This window comes from Mustela nigripes, chromosome 14 (genome assembly GCF_022355385.1).
Source record: "Mustela nigripes isolate SB6536 chromosome 14, MUSNIG.SB6536, whole genome shotgun sequence".
Taxonomy (NCBI): Eukaryota; Metazoa; Chordata; class Mammalia; order Carnivora; family Mustelidae; genus Mustela; species Mustela nigripes.
The window spans coordinates 84,946,651-84,963,487 of NC_081570.1; the positions used below are offsets into that span (position 1 = coordinate 84,946,651).

General features: G+C 38.4%; 1 long non-coding RNA gene and 1 other non-coding gene across 3 annotated transcripts in view; one reads left to right on the forward strand and one right to left on the reverse strand.

Annotated features, from left to right (window-relative positions):
* The window catches only part of LOC132002216 (uncharacterized), a 32,409-nt gene extending 15,980 nt beyond the window's left edge, over positions 1-16,429 (reverse strand). Inside the window, exons 1-3 of one of the 2 annotated variants that reach the window (XR_009399775.1) lie at positions 16,355-16,429; positions 15,444-15,582; positions 815-1,030 (exon numbers count right to left, since the gene is read on the reverse strand). This is a non-coding gene — a long non-coding RNA (uncharacterized LOC132002216). Of the gene's footprint in view, positions 1-814; positions 1,031-13,786; positions 14,729-15,443; positions 15,583-16,354 lie in introns of those variants that run through there. The other variant, XR_009399776.1, reaches the window with a different exon arrangement.
* LOC132002318 (U6 spliceosomal RNA) lies at positions 5,202-5,304 on the forward strand. The gene has a single exon (XR_009399818.1). It is a non-coding gene; the product is annotated as a U6 spliceosomal RNA (small nuclear RNA).
* Positions 16,430-16,837: the final 408 nt, after the last annotated feature.

A 16,837-nucleotide genomic window follows, 5' to 3' on the forward strand; every position in this document is an offset into this window, starting at 1 on the left:
ATGGTTTCGCTTATTTGTGGAGCATAAGGAATAACATGGAGGCCATGGGGAGAGGGAGAGAAGAAGGGAGTTGGGGGAAACTGGAGGGGGAGACGAACCGTAAGAAACTATGGACTCTGGAAAACAATCTGAGTGTTTTGGAGGGGCGGGGGGGTGGGAGGTTGGGTGAGCCTGGTGGTAGGTATTATGGAGGGCATGTATTGCATGGAGCACTGGGTGCGGTGCATAAGCAGTGAATTCTGGAACACTGAAAAGAAATTTAAAAAAATTTAAAATTAAAAAAAGAAAACATTTTAAAACATCAAAAAAATGCAAAAAAAAGAAAGAAAGAAAGAAAGAAAGAATTCACATGACATGGCTGTGAAAGAAAGGCCAACAGAAAGATGAACAAAAGACTGCAGAATAAAGTTTGGAGGCTTGAGGACATCACCAGATTTAGCAGTCTGGGCTCCTACTGACATACCTTGGCTGCCCATATTGACATTTGCTATTGAGAGCATGACTGTTCATTAGTGCATGTGGTACTGTACATTTCATGGAACAAAAACAAATGGCTTTCAGTCTGGGGTTGAATGGAAGATCCCCTGGGGAAGTTTTAAAACTCTAGGTGTTCTAACCACACCCCAAACCAACTCCATTAGAGACTCTAGAGATGGAGCCCAGAAAAAAATTGTTTTTAAATCTCTGCAAGTGATGTCAATCGCAGTCAAGGTTGAGAATCACTGACTTGAATTCTCCAGGCTTCAGCTCTCTTCTGTAAAAATAAAACATCAGTTAGATGGTCCCTGAGCATCCTTGCCAGGCAAGTCCTCACCTCTGTAATTCTGCATGAGAGCATTTCCTTCAGCCCGTGTTCTCCTTTCACTGCTCCCAAAACAATGAGGAAAATCCAGGGAGGCCATTTCTGCCTCAGCTTTATGGCTTTGGTGAATACAAACGTCCTCCAAAGTTTACCTGGCTTCATAAGATGTTTGCCATCTCCACTGCCCTCATCATTCACCAGAGGAAAAGGAGAAACAACTGTGATCATCTGCAAAGAAACGCACAAGTCAAACATGAAAGATATCTTAAAAATAAACATTTTAGAAGTGGGATGAGCCTTTTTGCAAACACAAGGAAGCACCTGCTTGTTGACACCTTGCTATTGTGGAAATTACGTGCAAGTGTTTTCATAATTACAGATCCATATTCCCTGTATGTAGAGCAAAACTGTTTGCACGACCCATTTGCTGAAGACTTGGAAGCCTCTTGCTCGAGTCCTGACAGTGCTCAGGACCCTTCCTTCCTCTCTCCCATCCCCCCACCCCCACCACCTCGAGCAGATGTGGAATGAGAAATGTCATGATTGGCCACATGGGCTTTTTCAGGGAGGCTCTGGGAAGAAGGAAATTTGGAGCCAGGCCCATCTCCACAGCACAATCACCTGCTGTGGACCTTTCAGTTCATGTCAGGGATTTTTACCCAGAGCTCTTCCTACCTCACAGATGTGTCATAATAGAACGATGTAATGTGTAAGATGCTCCACGGTGCTATGAAGCAAAATAATAATAATAATAATAAATAAATATAGGATATTTGCTTTGCCAAAAACCAGCATCTCAGCATCCAAAAGGAAGGTGCCAAGCCGTCTGTTAAGGTCAAATGATTTGTGATCTGAAACACATTGCCTCTGTTCAAGATAAATGGTGTGACACCCGTGGCCCCCCCAAAAAAAACCTTCAGTATGGTCCCTTCATATTCTTCTTAAACCTATCTGCATATTTAGGCCTCCTCATCCTGGTTTATGCCTTTGCCTCACCGGCAAGGTCTTCTGCCTTTATTTTTCTGTCCTGTCTCTCCGATTTCCTCAATCCCAACCCCCACCACGGAATTACAACCTATCATTCAAGCTCCAATTCCGTTAATCACAGCTGCTTTTGTTCAGCACTTCCTGTGCAGCAGGAACTAAGCTGCATGCTTTACATACTTTGTTTTGTTGCATTTTTCCAACACATCTACAAAGTAAGTTTTATTCAGCCCCTTTAACAGAAAACAACCAGCATTCAGAGAAGTAAAATCACTTGCTCAAGATCACCATGTCAGAATTCAAACCCAAGCCTGTCTTGATCTAAAGTTGATGCTATTACTCACTGTGTTGCAGTCATTCTTACCAACTCTCTATCCAGATTTCCTTGGTGACTCCACAAGAAAGCAATTTCTCCCAATCGAAACTAAGCTCCCCTCCAGAACATATTTTGACATGTTTTATACTCCTTTGATTATTGTTTGGTTTATATTGCTATTTAAGTTTAGATGAGTACGTTTAGTTCCCTTCCCTAAGTATACTGTAAACCTAGGGAAGTCCCAGAACTGTTCAAAATGCTTAACCTGGGATGCCTGGGTGGCTCAGTTGGTTAAGTGGCTGCCTTCAGCTCAGGTCATGATCCCAGCGTCCTGGGATCGAGTCCCACATCGGGCTCCTTGCTCGGCAGGGAGCCTGCTTCTCCCTCTGCCTCTGCCTGCTTCTGCCTGCTTCTCTGTCTGCCTGTGCTCGCTCGCTCTCTCTCCCTCTATCCCTGACAAATAAACAAATAAATAAATAAATAAAGCTTAACTACGAATCTTACTTTATAGTCCCGAGTATGTTTTTGTTGCCCTTTTATCGTCTACCATATTTTTATATACAGCACTCTAACCACATGAATAATTTGTTCTTAATTGTCAAGAGTCCAAATACAGGGGATTAAATGAGATGATATGAGATTGAGAGGGCCAGGGAAGATGTAACCAGAGATGAACATACTTCCTTCTGGGGCATTAGGTTATAATTTCTAAGTTGATAAGACCTATCATAACTTTAAAAAAAAAAAAAAAAAAAAAGAACTAACAAAGCATTCCTTTTTGTAATGGTAAGAATATTTGCCAAAATTGGGTGCCTGGGTGGCTCAGTGGGTTAAGCCGCTGCCTTCAGCTCAGGTCATGATCTCAGGGTCCTGGGATCGAGTCCCGCATCGGGCTCTCTGCTCAGCAGGGAGCCTGCTTCCTCCTCTCTCTCTCTCTGCCTGCCTCTCCGCCTACTTGTGATCTCTCTCTGTCAAATAAATAAATAAAATCTTTAAAAAAAAAAAAGAATATTTGCCAAAATATACTGATATTAGGTACTATTCTAAATAGGTATGAGTCATAATATTTCCAAATCAACTATTAATAGTTACTAGTGTCTTCTTTGTGGAGAATGCTTTTCATTACGCCATAAGACAAAGGTAGAATCAATAATATAGAATATAAAATAATATAGAATCAATAATAATATATTTTAGGAATAATGAACACTAGGTCTATCTAGGCAAAGTGATTTGATGGATTAAGAAAAATATTTAGAAAATTCAGAAGGCAAAGCACTCTAGCCAGACAAACAGAAAACTGAGGGAAGACTTAGAATTTGAATGAAATGGATAATTCTCTAAGAGGAAGGAACAACTTATACAAATGAGTACTTACTGATGAAATGAAATAAAAACATGATAAAACAAGATAAAAATAATTGGCACCCAGGAGATACCCCACAGGGACTTCCTGTACCAGCCATAGCATAGTTTTTTTGTTTTTTTTCAAACGAAGGAGGAGTAAAGGTTAAATGCTGTGGCTTTATGATAAGCATACAGTTATTCTAATGCTCATTTTTTTTTAAATTCCAGAATTCTTGGCTAAGAATGTTCAAGTTTTTATTTGAGAACACAAAATGGAATGCGAAGGGGAAAAAGCTAAAGTAGAAAGGTATGCATCTCAGGGAGCAGTACATTTGCTCATGCTCACCTATGAACAAGACTACCCTGTTTAGGGGGTAAGAATATGATCACACTTCATCACGCAGAAGCTGAGAATATGAAATTTACCTTGCTTTTATTTACTGTATGTGTGTGTGTGTGTGTGTGTGTGTGTGTGTGTGGTGCATTCTTCCCTTCTCTGAGTCTGTCTCCTTTTGTGTTGACCAAGATAATACCCATCTACCTTCCCTCAAAAGTCTCAGGGATGACTCATGAAAAAGGATCTTCAATTTAGCCAGTGTGCAAAGATATTGTGAATAATCAATAATTTCCGTTAACACTCCAGAAACTTTCATTTGCATTTACTACTTAGAATCTCAATCGACCTTTCCTATGTATTAGCAGCTGTGAAACTTTCAAGAATTATAACTAACTATAGGTTTTCACCATTTCCTGGCCTCCCTTTGGCTATAGATTTTCTAGCCACATGATCTTAAAGGGTCAATTTAGTTTAGTGAAATGAAAGTGGCTCCAGATATGACATCAAATGACCCATGTTCAAATTTCAGCTCTGCCTTTTGACCTTGATTAAACCAAGCACCTCCCTAAGCCTCAGCACCTTTCTCTATGAAAGGGGAAAATAATACCTTCCTGCACTTACCCACAGGATTATAGTGAGGCTCAAGTTGAAAAGTATGCAAAAATGCTGCCTAAATCACATCTCTGTAATAGGTCTGTTCACATTATTTTTTCTTTTAGCCCCATCATTTCTATCAAACAGGAATAACATGCAGTTAAGGTTTTCATTTATTTCCTTCCAGTCTTTTTCTACACTAGACATATACGCATTTGTGTATATGGGTAGGTTTACTTTTTTAAATGTAGACAGTATTTTATTGTGATGTAATTATGTATTATCACGCTTACTTATATGATACTTACTTACTTACTTGTATGATAATACATAATTACATCACAATGAAATACTTATTTGTACGATAATACATACTTGTATATTATGAGATATGTATGTATATATCTCTAGGTTAGTAAAATTTCTTTCCAAATGTGGTTAATAACAGCTTGATATGTCTATGATATGTAATATGTGTAATATGCATGCATATATGTATATATATGTATTTTCTTATTATTAAAAATTATTTCCAAATAGGCTAATAATGGATACACTAAAAATATGATTGGGGCTCCTGGGTGGCTCAATCCATTAAGCATCAGACTCTTGATTTCAGCTCAGGTCATGATCTCAGGGTCATAAGATCAAGCCCCAAGTGGGGGTCTGCGCTCAACAGGGAGTCTGCTTGAGATTTTCTCTCTCCCACTCCGTCTTCCCTTCCCTCTCAACATGGGCTTTCTTTTTCTCTCTCTCCCAAATAAATAAATAAATCTTAAAAAAAAAAAAAAAGTCTCTATTAAAAAAAAATACGGTGGGTAGTGCTCACTTTGGCAGTACATATACTAAAACTGGAACAATAGAGAGATGAACATGACCCCTGCATAAGGATGACACAGGGATTTGTGAAGTTTCCATATTTTTGCCCAGGTAGAAAGAAAGAGAAACACAAATACCATGTGACTTCACTCATATGTGGAATTTAATAAATAAAGCAAAAGAGCCAAGAAGTTAAAAGAAAAAAGAGAGAGAGAAAAAGAGAGAGGCAAACCAGGAAACACTGTTAACTCTAGAGAACAAACTGATGGTTACCAGAGGGGAGGAGGATGGGGGGATGCGTGAAACAGGGGTCTTTAGAAAGACCACTCAGATATGTCCTGCATATGGCTTTTAGCCTATGGTGAGCATCCAGAAATTCCAACACTTGGATGCGTGAAACAGGGGGTGGGGTTAAGGAGGGCACTTGTGATGAGCACTGGGTGATGTATGGAAGTTTTGAATTACTAAATTGCACACCTGAAATTAAGTCTACACTAGCTTGAATTTAAATAAAAACTTTAAAAATATAGGGTGGGTAATAATGCTGCCATATGAGTGAAACATAATTTGTGGAATCATTCTCCACCTTCCAACTCATCAAAAATCCTCATTTTCAGGTTCTTTTGTTTTTGTTTTGTTCTGCTCCTTTGTAGTTGATGATGTTACTAGGTTTATTTCGAATCGTAACCAAAACTATATTAAACATCTTTGTACAAAAATCTTTTTATGAATCCCTAATTCTGTGCAGAAGATTTTGAGAACTGAAATCACTGGATCAAGGGTATGGATTCTTCTCAGGCCTTCGGTTAGCCCTAACATATTGTCAGCTTCTGTTCCTGCAGTATTGTACTATTTAGACAACACAAGAGACAATTTTTATGTTAGCTTTGTCCTAATTACCTATTTTAATCATTAATCGTTACCAATTTCACAGACAAAAAAGAGAATCCTTTTATTATTTCATGTTTATATGATCACTAGTGAAGTTGAAAATTTATCGTGTTTATTGATTTTAATTATTTCTGCCACAAGTCTCTTATGCTTGCTCCATTTCCAGTATTTTCCTTATTGATTTGTTGGCATTATTTGTACCTTAAGGAAATTCATTTCTCAGTGGTCATAACTCCTAAGGTTTTCCAAATTTGTCATTTACACTTTAATATTGCTTGTGATTTTTGACATTGCAAGGGTTTTTTTAAGTTCTTTTTTCTCCAACCTTATCAGTGTATAATTGACACATAGAACTGTGTAAGTTTCACTTAAGGCCTACAATACCGATGGTTAGATACATTTATATGTTGCAAAAGGATAACCACCATAGCATTAGCTTATACCTCCACCCACTGCACAATCATCATTTCTTTTCTGTGGTAATTTTTTAACTTTGGAAAAATCAAATTTACCAAGCAGTGTCTTCCATTGCTTCACTTTTTTATATTATATGAAGTAGAGGGAATCCCTACTTAATCCGTATAGCAATTCATGGTTTTAATAAAAACCAGACCCTAAGTTCAAAGACTTAGCAATCTAGAGTAAAGTTAGAGTGTGATGATACTGAGATTGCTCTTCTACTAAGAAGTTAGTTTGAAAGTACCTGCAAGTAGATTAATAAGAACCTGCAAGAAGAATTGGCGCCAACTCAAACACAGCTCTATTTTAGACCACTCAGATATGTCCTGCATATGGCTTTTAGCCTATGGTGAGCATCCAGAAATTCCAACACTTGGAAAGCAAAAGCTCTGTGCTGGCACATCTATAGGTCAGCTGGGGTCAGGCATAGGGCCTGGGAGAGAGCGGGGAACAGGCAACAGACGAGGCCAAAATCAGTTCTGCTCAAGAAGAGGGTTTGCGAATGTCTGAGATGCGGAAGCTGTAATTAACAAGGTGATTGTAAAAGGAACTGGACTTACCTCTTAGTTTTAAGTGTCTGTCTCACTGTTCTCTGGCTATATTTGCCTCAGTGCTTAGTAAGAACAAATTCCTTGCTTGCTTTACATTTAAATTCGATACTTCTGTCTTTAGAAAGGCCCAGGAGGAGGAACACTTGCCACCTTAGCAGCGTGAATAGTAATCATGGCTAATAAAATTAATAAAAATTAACATTAATTAGGCTCTTACTTTGGATCAGACTCTGTTCTGAGCCCTTTATATTTATATTTATATAAATGTATTTATTTTATATTTATATTTATAGAGGCCTTCAAAACACTTTTAACTGGTAGAAACATAATTTTCTCCATTTTGTAGTTGAAGGAGGAGAAGCATCGAGAAGGTAGACAACTTATCCAGGGTCACACAGCCCACACGAAGTTGAGCCAGGATTTGAAACCAGACTACTGGCTCCAGAATTGGCACCTTTTCAATATTCTATGATATTCTGTATTTATTATTAGAAACTTTGAGAGCCAGTATTAATTTCAAGTTATATATGTGGAAAGATGTATGCATATATATTTATACATATGGAAAGATCTATAAATATTATATCTTAAATATCTGTCTTTATTGGTTATTGTCAATGGAAGGGGGGATTAGGAATTAATTAAAGAATTTTTGGCTTATCTAGACCTCTTTTTCTCACCTTCTGATACTTCTACCAGAAAACAAAGAACAGAACAAAGGCATAACACAAGTATGACAATTTTTCTATAAGTTTGATCTATGTTACTTCTCCTGGGGATTGGTTTAAAGAGAAGCCAGACTGAATGTAGTGACCAAAGTAAGATCAAGTTTGTACACCCACATATTATATTCCTAGTTTCTCCAGGGCTTCGCTGGGTACCAGCTTAGTGTAGGACAGTGGAAAGGGTAGAATGTGTGTGGATCCCCAGGAACAAGACAACTTAGGCTGTCTCTGAGTGAGGCTTGCCACATAACTGATGGGCTCATGACCCAACCATCCCTTTCTCTTCGCACCCTAGTACCCATGCAGACCCGGGGGTCTCCCATTGCTGCAGTTTCAGGACTACTCATGGCCTAAGGTCTGAGATGGCAACTAGGAGAGAGATTACCCCACTGCCAACAATTTTGTCTCTTGTCTCATTCCCTCCACTCCATCCTCCACAACGCTGCTAAACAAATTATAGTTTTAGTATAGTTTTAGTCTCCTCCTTCTCCTTAAAAATTTTCCCTGGATTCCCACCTCCTATGGGATAAAATCTGACCTCTCTAACATGGTATCCAAGACCTTTGATGATATAGTCCTTCTTCTGTCTCCAGCTTATACTGTGAGCTCTGTACAGGAAAGGAACCCTACTCTTCACCCTTGTGAATGTCATTTAATAAATATTTAATGGATGAATGGCTAGGTGGATGAATGAATGGGTGGCTCAATAAAAGAATGGATGAATAAGTCTTTTACACAGTGATAATTTTTTATTTATACCATTCTTTACAATTAGCAGAGAACCCCCAAATCTCTCATTTTGTATTTCATTTAGATGTGACCACAAATCTCTGAGATAGATATTGCCAACAATTTACACATGAGGGTAGGTTCCCAGACCTCACAGCTTGGCCACACCAAAACCTGTAGCCTTTCTAATGCCACAGCTCTTGCTCATAATGCATGAGGTGATTTAAATGTAGTTATTCGATGGTGCAGAAATTTATAGTTTTATTGCCAGGAGGCTCCCCTAGTCAACCTTTTTAATTGGAAACATAAAAAACTGAGACCCAGAGATATAAAATTGCTTGAATTTGCACCACTCATTAGCAACAAACTGAAAATAGCTTCCTGGCTCCTAATTCCAACTTTCCAGGTTCTTAAATCCATCCTCTGCCACTCTCTGCACAACTGTATAACTTTATCCTTTCTGTGCCTCAGTTTCCTATACAGATAAATCAGGGTAATGATAGTACCTACAGCATAGAGTCATTTTAAGGATTTAAAAGAGATAATACACGGGAAAATCTTACAAGAGAAAGTACTTTTAAAATATTAGCTATTAACCACCATCATTTCACTTGGATGGGTTCTTTCTCACAAATCAATAACATTGAATACATGCTAGTGTGGTGGTAACAGTCACATTCAAATAATACAAGCTCAAAGACAGAAAAGAAATATGATACATGTTCAAATGGAAATATTGATTTATAGGACTGGAGGATACTATGAGTGAATGATAGAAACACTCTACCTCAAGGTCACAGGCAAGCAAATTGTTAGGCTTTTTATCCCTGAAATCGCCTACTTTCTGAGAGGAGGTAACTTGTATTGCAATGGGTGGTTAAAAAATAATTCAGTAATAAGCAGTTTTTATTACTTATTTCCCCCCATAAAATAATTAATTTTATTCCTCTCTCTCCTAACTGAAATAGATACATGCACAAACAGGCACATAAAACAAAACCAGTAGTGAATACACTGTCCTACCTACAGAAGGACCATTCAAACCATAATCATTGACTCTCCTATTGAGTTCCAGCCACTGGTTTTCTCTAGAGGGAAGGATTCTCCAACTTCTCGCTAATCAGCCCCATGAGAATTTGCATTTACTCATTGATATCTTACTATCCTAGCTTTCAGTAGCAGTCAGATTAGGCAGAGCTATGCCATAGTCACCAACAAAATTGCATTAGCTTACAGAAGCAGAGTTCCATTTCTCACTCCTGGTTCATGTTATAATGCACTGACCACAGCTCTGAACCACTTCTCACTGTGGGACTAGGAGTAGTGAAGGAGTAGTCAATGTCTGTGGACATTGTGAACACTGTGACATTAGAACACTGTGGACATTACAGCAAAGAAACAGTTTGACGAAATATGAATTTCTCTCAAAGCTTCTACCTGAGTGTGACACATATCACTTCCATTCATCTTCACAAACCAAAGCAAGTCACCTGGCCAAGCCAATCTTCAGTAAGGTGGGGAAGTGGATACTGAACAATAGCAATGTAATCTATCACACATTCCTATTGCAACCACTATTAATTCTTTTTTGTTTTCCTCCTGAATTAGAGCAAATTCTGGCTTTCTAAGGTTCAGGTAAATTGTCTTTATCATCTTTCCTCCTTATTTCCATGTGACTCCTGATTAGTTTTGTGACGTTTAGTACTGGACACGTATTATTATTATTCCAAAGAAGACACACATTATAAAAAGGCTAAAGGGTTTATTTATTTATTTATTTATTTATTTACCAAAGTTGGGTCATCAGATATCTACATGAATTGATTCTAACATAAATTCTCATGAGTTTCTATATTGTTTCTCCAACTCTCTATTTGACCAGTAAATGTGGCTTCTCATCTTCTAAGCCTTTTGCCCCCGGGGGGCCTGGCACATATAATAATTATGCATTTTATGTTTTCATAAATACTTGCTAATAAAATGATTAGAATAGACTGACAGCATCTCCTAGGATAAATATAATAACTTTCAATCTTAGACCTACCACCAAACTGGTCTGCAATGTGACAAAGGGCAGGTCTACGTCTTTGAGTTCGGAAAGTGATGATGTCACTCTTAATGGAATTGGTGAGACTGAAGAATGTTCATTATTTAATAACTGTAATGGGCTCTGAAAGCATCCTGCAATTCATGTGCTTTATAATGCCAAGTCACTGAAATCCAGGAGAAGGGTAAAATTACTTTGGAAGTCATTCTTTCCATGAGTCAGGGAAAAAACAACTTTTGCATAATTTACCTCGCTTATAGTTTCCAAAATCACATTAACCAATTTGAGTTTGTAGAGTAACTTTACCCAAATTATCTACATTCACCTTAATTCAATGTCCTGTCCCCATCAAATGGATCAGAACCAGAACTCAGGTAAGGCAAGTTACTCTCTTCTGGGAGCTTCATTCACTGTTTTGCCAAAAATCTATCCACAGCAGTGTTTCTCAACTTAGGGAGCCTTCTTGGATAATCTTTTTCTAATCACCACACACAATTTAATACCACAGATATACTGTATGCCTGATTATTTATTATATGTGTATCTGTACTTTGTACGTTAAAAAGTAAGAGCTAGGGCAACTGGGTGGAACAGTCTGTTTAGTGTTAGACTCTTGACTTCAGCTCAGGTTATGATCTCAAGGTCATGAAATCAAGCTCTATGTTGGGCTCCATGCTCTGTGCAGAGTCTGCTTAAGATTCTTTCTCCCTCGCCTTCTGCCCCTCCCCCACATGTGTGTGCGCTCTCTCTCTCTCTCTCTCTCAAATAAATAAATAAATCTTAAAAAAATAAGAACCATTTTTTTTTCCTCCCTTGGAAATAATACTGCCCCACATGATCTTTAGGACAGATGCTTTCCTCGGCCACATACTTTCACCTCTTTTATGCTTACATTGGAATTTTCTGCTCTTCTCAACCTTGCCCTTCTGCATTTTCTTATCTCAGGATCTTTGCTCATGGGATACCTTCTTTCTGGAATAATCTCTTCATTTCCGTGGAGTCCATCTATTTTTCAAAAACCAGATCAAGCTCTAATCCCTCCTAGCAGTTTTCCAAAATACTAAATCAACCTCCCTCCCCCTAGAACATTTGCCTGTAATAGAAGACATTTCTTCTGCCATAATAAAATATCTCAGTCTACTTTAGACTAACATTATTTAAGTCCATGACCCCCTCCTAGATTATAAGCTTATAGATGGCAAGGACTATATATCTATGGATCTTCCATTGTTCAGAAAGAGTGCTCAATAAATATTTGTTGTATTGAGTTTATTAATTTATGACTTAATTTTTTCCAGGTAGTGCTTCATAGTAAAATGACTTCAGCTGCCTAAGAGTTCATGTTGATACTTAGATGGGTATATAGACATAGATGGGCATATACACAAGTGTCATCTAGCTGGGAAAATGGGTTATTCCTTCAACTATTCATCCTCTGCACATCAAAAGTTGAAAAGTTCCCTGGATCTATCAACAGCATCACTGTTCTTTATATTGCACACGCTCAAAATTTCAGAGATACTTTAATGCCTCCCTCTCCTTCATCCCCTGTATCTAGGTGGTTGCCCAAACTTGTTGATTCTTAATTTTTCATGAATCTTTGATTTTTTGCTTTTCTCCAGGATCCCACTGCCAGCACCTTATTCTAAATCTATGACATCTTATTTATAGTCAGCTCCTCTATCCATAGCTCATATCTATCCACATCACTAGTCATAACAATTCTTCAATCCTTCTTTCTCCGGATTATCCTCCTGAAACATAGACTTTGATCTTACTCTGTTGCTCAGTGGCTTAAAAGTAAGTCCAAACAACTCAACATAAATGCCACAGACTGAGTTACATCCTGCCAAAATGCCTTTATTGAAGTCCTAACCCCCAATGTGATGCTATTTGGAGATGGAACCTTTGCAAGGTAATTAGGTTCAGATGAGGTCATAAGGATGGGACCTTTATGATGAGATTAGTGCCCTTGTAAGAGGAGACACCAAAGAGCTTGCTCTGCTCTGCTCTGTGAGGATATTGCAAGAAGGTGCCATCCGCAAACCAGAAAGAGCTCTCACTGGAATCCAACCAAGCCAACGTCCTGATCTTGGACTTCTGGCCTGCACAACTGTGATAAAATACACTTCTCTTGTTTAAGTCATCCTGCCTATGGTATTCTGTTATGGCAGCCTGAACAGACCAATACAATCTTTGTAATCCTGCTTCAACTGGCCTTATCTAATCAGCCCCAGCAGGTGAGGCTCCCCACAAGGAACATTCAGATCCAGCAGGCCTACATCCTTTCACACACATGCTAATACGAAATTATCTCTACTTAAATTAGTTAAAATGTTTTTCAGATTAATTGGTTACAATAAAGACTGTTATTGTTTAGATAAACGTTCTAAGGAATGTTTTTGCTAAAGTGGTCTATAAGGCTCAACAATTGTAAAATGAATAGATTGCAGGGTCTGCCCTAAACTAAAAGAAGCACATTTGTATTTAAATTCAAAATACTTTAGCTTCTTATACCAAAAGTAACATAAAGAGGGAGAAATTTGATTGCTCATATTTATGCATTTAACAAATATTATAGTTCATCTCTGATCAGCCAGACCCTAAGCTAGATGTTATCAATATGATAGTCAAAATGGACAGTTTGGACCTTCCTGAAAACTGCAGTGTAGTCTGAGGGATGAACCCAGCTCTTTTTTTTAAAACTAGTGTGGAAAATTACTTCATTTGCTTGAGAATAGATCTGCATGTGGTTTCACACTGGGGCCACAGAGAAGCTGTTAAGTGGTTTGCTCTGAGGGCTTCCCTTTTATTTCCATTCTCTGAGGCTGCCTATCCTCTTTCTCTCTGATTCCTTCACTACCTTCTTATGTAGAGATAAATGGAAAAGTTCTCCCCTCACTGAATTTTTTCTTATTCACCTATAGAGGACAAGACTGAAGAGACATCTCTCCACTGTGCTTTCTCAAGAATATCCTGAGATGCTGTGGGCTTTCTGGGAAACTCATTAATAGAAACTATGACATTCTGCTAAAGGACATATTCATGCCTGAGGATTTACTCCCTATGGACCTTTTAAATAAACTAAGGAGAACAGTAGAGATTTAAGAAATTAAGCTTTGCTTCATGTTTTGTTTTGTTTTGTTAAAGATTTTATTAATTTTTTTTTAAATTTATTTGACAGACAGAGATCACAAGTAGGCAGAGAGGCAGGCAGAGAGAGAGGAAGGGAAGCAGGCTCCCCATGGAGCAGAGAGCCCAGGAATTCGGGACTCAATCCCAGGACCTGGGATCATGACCTGAGCTGAAGGCAGAGGTTTAACCCACTGAGCTGAAGGCAGAGGTTTAACCCAGGTGCCCCTGCCTCATGTTTTAGAGGATAATTTTTTCTTTCTGAAGTTAAAACCTGTGCCTACAAAAGACTTAAATTTAAAGAAAATAATTTTAAATTCAAATCTATGTTTCTTTTTGGGGTTCATGTAACCTCAGAGAGATGGAATGTGCTTTATTTCCTTTTGTGAGAATGAGTTTGCATATTTTACGTGTCCTCCAATGTCACAAAGCATTCCATTCATTTTGATGACATAATCTTCTACTTAGCCAATTTTTATCCAAAGATCAAATGCTAAACTATCTTAGCATCACCTACAGCCAAACCCAGCTCCATATAGAACCTCAGTGTCTAACACAGGCCTTTTTATTTTTACTCATAGCTGAAACAGGGTGTGTCGTTCACTAACTACCTTACTGTCTTTTAGGAATTTAAAGAATGTCTACCTCTGTGAGCTCCCCTTCGCACCCCATGCATGTCTTGTGCATGTTTGCAGAGCCCATTACCCTTCACCATTGTGCCTGTAGTCCCCAACATGGGAGGGGCCTCACTATGCAGCAGTCTTACCATTTTAAAATCACAGACTAGGTAGAAAATTCATGAATTACACAGGTCTTCTAGTGGTATGGAATTCAAGGTAAAAAACATTTTGGGGAGAAGAAACAAAAGGTTGAAATCTTGTTTTTCACACAAACAGAGAATGAACAGAGAGGCAAGAAATCTTGTTTCTAAAGACCAAATTCTTAGACAGTCTTATCAGGTTTCTGGCAGTTTTTTCACATCATTTTCTTCTTCTCTAAAATAGAAATAACAAAAGTTTCTCATTTCAAATGTCCTACAAAGAGCAAAACCTTGGTCTTTCCAGAAAGAAGCTCAAACTTGAATATTTTCAGTGTATTATATCTTAAAATATATTTAGTTCAAAAAAATAATAGCTATAAATTATTGAATGCTTCCTGAGTGTCACATATTTTGTTAAATTCTATTTCACCTTCCCTACAATCTTTAGTGGGTATCATTATTATCCTTATTTTACAGGTTAGAAAATTAAGGCTTATGCCTTCCTTATAATATGAAAGAGCACACACAGCTAAATATTGAAGCCATGACTTTAACCAATGTTCTTTATCCCACACAATATTGCACCTCTATAATTTCATTAGAAGCTTCATTACCGGGGCGCCTGGGTGGCCCAGTGGGTTAAAGCCTCTGCCTTCAGCTCAGGTCATGATCCCAGAGTCCTGGGATCCAGCCCCACACCGGGCTCTCTGCTCGGCAGGGAGCCCGCTTCCTCCTCTCTCTCTGCCTGCCTCTCTGCCTACTTGTGATCTCTGTCTGTCAAATAAATAAATAAACAAAATCTTAAAAAAAAAAAAAAAAAAAAAAGAAGCTTCATTACCATCACCAGCCCAACTCCTACCACAGTACTAATGCACTAACTCAACAGCAGAAGCAGACAGAAGTTATTCAATACATCAGGCAGAACCAAGTAGATGAAGGAAGTTGCATACCATATTGGTTAAAAATAAGACTACCACATTTTTGGATGGCTCAGGTGGTTAAGTGTCTGACCCTTGATCATAGCTCAGGTCTTGATCTCGGAGTCATGAGTTCAAGCCCCATGGTGGGCTGCATGCTGGGTTTAGGAGCCTGCTTGGGAAAAAAAAAAAAAAAAATGAGACTTCCAGACCCATCCTACTCTTAGGGGAGCCTGAACAATTTATTTAGCCTTCTTGTGTTTTGTTTTGTCATCTGTAAAATGGAAATGAGAATAACAACATCTAGCTCATGGTTGTTATAAGTATTAAATGACATAATTCCCCTAAAGCACTTAGTGACTGTATGTACATCAGTTATTGTGTTAATATATGAAGACTATATCCTTTTAAGTTTTGTATTCTCAGTGCCTACCTAATGCCTGACTTATAGTAGATTCTCAATAATTGGTAAGTTAATAAAAAATAAAATAGGTAAGGACACTTGGGTGGCTCAGTCAGGTAAGCATCTGCCTAAGGCTCAGGTCATGATCCCAGGGTCCTGGGATAGAGCCCCGCATCAGGTTCCCTGCTCAGCGGGGAGCCTGCTTCTCCCTCCCCCTCTGCCTGCCACTCTGCCTACTTGTGCTCCCTCTCTACCTCTCTGTCAAATAAATACATAAAAATATTTTTAGGGGTGCCTGGGTGGCTCAGTGGGTTGAAGCCTCTGCCTTCGGCTCAGGTCATGATCTCTTGGATCTCTTGGATCTTGGATCGAGCCCCGCTTCGGGCTCTCTGCTCAGCGGGGAGCCTGCTTCCTCCTCTCTGCCTGCCTCTCTGCCTACTTGTCATCTCTGTCTGTCAAATAAATAAATAAAATCTTAAAAAAATATATTTTTAAAAAATAAAATAAGTCAAGATTCATCATCAAAGTAGTGAAAACTTACCCCAAAACCAGGTTTTATAGCAAATGTGAACTTGCAGAGATAGATGACCAAATTCAGAGCTTCAGTTAGTCAAAGGAAAGACAGCATTTACAAGCAGAGTAAACATGACCATTGGGACTAAGAGCAAGATCAAGGGCAAAGCTGGCAGAAGCTAAAGGGGGGAAAGCAGGGCATTGGCATATGGGTACATTTATCAGATTATAATAGGTGACTTGTCTGCCTTTCCTCTTTTTGTCTTCTGCAAACAAACATTTGCTAGGTACTTTTTTGTATCTAGAATCATATTAGACTCTGAGATTATAATTAATAAAACCATTAGAATTACTTAATTTGATTATTTCCTTGTCACGCTTATTTGAACTGCAAAGCAGGTCATTACTAACATAGTTAGAGGAGGACTACTCCTGACTTGATTTCTACTGAGCCATAAGTATGATCTGTATCAGATGCCAAACAGGGTGAGACAGCTCACCATATGCAGAG